The following is a 3,786-nucleotide window of genomic DNA, read 5'->3' as shown; positions in this document are numbered from 1 at the left end:
TTAAATTTTCGTAGCAGAATTGGAACCGGACCTCCACTTACTGTGACAGGGTTTTCTTCTACAATGAGTCAACTTTTCTGCTTCATCGAATAGATGGACGTTAGCGTGTCAGGTGACAAACATCAGAGAGGGAACAACCTGCAACCATTGCTGGAAGAACACAAGCTGGTGGTGGCAGCGTTGTTGTGGAAAACCACTCAGGAAACGCAGTCTTCAGGAAGAATAAGGTTTATTGCGGCTAGCCGGGAGCATTAACAGCTTCAATCGCACACAAAAGGAAAATGCTCAAAGGGGGAGAGGCCCACACTCATCTTATATACATCACCATCCTAAACTTTACATACTTGTCTTATCCTCATTGGATAGGTTAAACTCTCTCTACAACCCCATTGGACATCTCCATATATGGATAATGCGTGCTTGCTTTATGTTCTTCTTGGCCAACATCTGTTCCTCATTACCCATGCTTGCTTCATCTAATCTATAGCCTCTCACCCAAGTAATTACTACCCCCACCTTAGGAATGTGTACACACACATAAGATTTAGGAATGTAGTGTCTGGTATACACTGAGTGCAGAATTATTAGGCAAATGAGTATTTTGACCACATCATCCTCTTTATGCATGTTGTCTTACTCCAAGCTGTATAGGCTCGAAAGCCTACTACCAATTAAGCATATTAGGTGATGTGCATCTCTGTAATGAGAAGGGGTGTGGTCTAATGACATCAACACCCTATATCAGGTGTGCATAATTATTAGGCAACTCCTTTCCTTTGGCAAAATGGGTCAAAAGAAGGACTTGACAGGCTCAGAAAAGTCAAAAATAGTGAGATATCTTGCAGAGGGATGCAGCACTCTTAAAATTGCAAAGCTTCTGAAGCGTGATCATCGAACAATCAAGCGTTTCATTCAAAATAGTCAACAGGGTCGCAAGAAGCGTGTGGAAAAACCAAGGCGCAAAATAACTGCCCATGAACTGAGAAAAGTCAAGCGTGCAGCTGCCAAGATGCCACTTGCCACCAGTTTGGCCATATTTCAGAGCTGCAACATCACTGGAGTGCCCAAAAGCACAAGGTGTGCAATACTCAGAGACATGGCCAAGGTAAGAAAGGCTGAAAGACGACCACCACTGAACAAGACACACAAGCTGAAACGTCAAGACTGGGCCTAGAAATATCTCAAGACTGATTTTTCTAAGGTTTTATGGACTGATGAAATGAGTGAGTCTTGATGGGCCAGATGGATGGGCCCGTGGCTGGATTGGTAAAGTGCAGAGAGCTCCAGTCCGACTCAGACGCCAGCAAGGTGGAGGTGGAGTACTGGTTTGGGCTGGTATCATCAAAGATGAGCTTGTGGGGCCTTTTCGGGTTGAGGATGGAGTCAAGCTCAACTCCCAGTCCTACTGCCAGTTTCTGGAAGACACCTTCTTCAAGCAGTGGTACAGGAAGAAGTCTGCATCCTTCAAGAAAAACATGATTTTCATGCAGGACAATGCTCCATCACACGCGTCCAAGTACTCCACAGCATGGCTGGCAAAAAAGGGTATAAAAGAAGAAAATCTAATGACATGGCCTCCTTGTTCACCTGATCTGAACCCCATTGAGAACCTGTGGTCCATCATCAAATGTGAGATTTACAAGGAGGGAAAACAGTACACCTCTCTGAACAGTGTCTGGGAGGCTGTGGTTGCTGCTGCACGCAATGTTGATGGTGAACAGATCAAAACACTGACAGAATCCATGGATGGCAGGCTTTTGAGTGTCCTTGCAAAGAAAGGTGGCTATATTGGTCACTGATTTGTTTTTGTTTTGTTTTTGAATGTCAGAAATGTATATTTGTGAATGTTGAGATGTTATATTGGTTTCACTGGTAAAAATAAATAATTGAAATGGGTATATATTTGTTTTTTGTTAAGTTGCCTAATAATTATGCACAGTAATAGTCACCTGCACACACAGATATCCCCCTAAAATAGCTAAAACTAAAAACAAACTAAAAACTACTTCCAAAAATATTCAGCTTTGATATTAATGAGTTTTTTGGGTTCATTGAGAACATGGTTGTTGTTCAATAATAAAATTAATCCTCAAAAATACAACTTGCCTAATAATTCTGCACTCCCTGTAATCAGGCGGCATTATACTATATATTTTTCATTTTCTCCTTCAGCGTCATGGCCTGGGGAAGGTTTTAGTGGCATTCTCTGGCCCCCATTCATCCATATGGAAGGCACTGTGAATGGATTTAGTTATGAATCCATCCTTGAAGATCACTTACACCCATACATGCTGATTGTCTTCCCTGGGGTGGATAGGATCTTCCAGCAGGACAATGTGACGTGTCACACGGCTAGAAATGTCTGACATTGGTTGGAAGAGCATGACCAAGACTTCTATGTACTACCCTAACCCCTAATTTCCCAGACTTAAACCCAATTGAGCATCTGTGGGAACACCTCTATAATCAAGGAAACTAGAGGCTAATTTCCAATATAAAAAAGTTTTTTTTTGTTTTATTTTTGACTTCAAGGAACAGTCCATATACACCTTATAGACTATAAAATGCCTGCTACAGGACTTGAGGGGGCAGTTCACAACTAGATTTCCAGTTAGAAGTTAGTTATAAAGATTGGCAAGAAGACAAGGCATAAAAGAAGACAAGGCATAAAAGAAGACAAGGCATAAAAGAAGACAAGGCATAAAGAAGACAAGGCATAAAAGATTGGGTTTCCTGAGACGTTCCTTGAAATTCCTTTAAGAATTTGTCATACTGTAACCAAATTGTTGTGTCAGATCTGAACTGCTCTAAATGTTTTCTCAGAATAAAAAAAAAACATTCTGGCAGCGGTGGGATTCGAACCCACGCCCCCGAAGAGACTGGAGCCTTAATCCAGCGCCTTAGACCGCTCGGCCACGCTACCTGTGGAAGTACCCTTTTTACAACACTGTTCTGGATTTTTCTACATTAAAACCTACACACAATTGAGCAGGGCAGGGTTTTTGTAGCAGTTGCGATAGGTTGTATGTCACAACTAGTGATGAGCGACATAGGCAATATTCGTTTTCGCAATATTTCGTGAATTTTTCACATAATATTCACAATAAATTCGCAAATTCTACAATTCGTGATCTCGTCATTATTTTTGCGATTGCACAAATCAGCACTAATGATGCGCATATCTTTTGCGCAATACATGCAAACTTCACATTTGATCAGGTCTGAGTAGATATTACTGATTGGTGACTACGTATTGTTGTGACATCACAGCACTATGTCTGTAGCATGTATGTATGGACAGCAGAGAAACAGTAATTCCCATCACACTACCTAACACCCTGCACTGGAACCAGCTACACTATATCACCATCTAACCTACACTGACTATCTCCTACTAACTATCTGTATGATATATATGAGCTAACTAACTATCTAATGTAATTGGATAAGGAATAGGATCCAGATGAAAGCACAGAGCACAGCAATGTCACTGCTCTCTCTCTAAGAACTGCAAATAACAGCAGAAAATGGCTGCTGGGGAGGTTCTTATATAGTAAGGGGTAGGCAACTTTCCTATTGGTTGCCAGGGATGTTGCTAAGCTCTGCCAAAAATATTGCAGCCTTCTCATTGACCCACAAGCAAGAAGGGAGGGTACTGATGAAAAAAAATCTAGAATATTCGCGATTACGAAAATATAGCACTATATTCTACATCTTCGTGAATTCTCGAAGTGCCGATATTCACGATAGAATTCACGATTAGAATATTAGCCATCAACACTAGTA

The 3,786-nt window shown here is 41.3% G+C and overlaps 1 non-coding gene across 1 annotated transcript; it reads right to left on the bottom strand.

Moving 5' to 3' along the window:
* Window positions 1–2,841: 2,841 nt before the first annotated feature.
* TRNAL-AAG lies at window positions 2,842–2,923 on the bottom strand. The gene has a single exon. It is a non-coding gene; the product is annotated as a tRNA-Leu (tRNA).
* Window positions 2,924–3,786: the final 863 nt, after the last annotated feature.

The sequence above is a fragment of the Bufo bufo genome, chromosome 1 (genome assembly GCF_905171765.1).
Source record: "Bufo bufo chromosome 1, aBufBuf1.1, whole genome shotgun sequence".
NCBI classification, from domain to species: Eukaryota; Metazoa; Chordata; class Amphibia; order Anura; family Bufonidae; genus Bufo; species Bufo bufo.
This window is presented reverse-complemented; position numbering and strand designations above follow the sequence as displayed.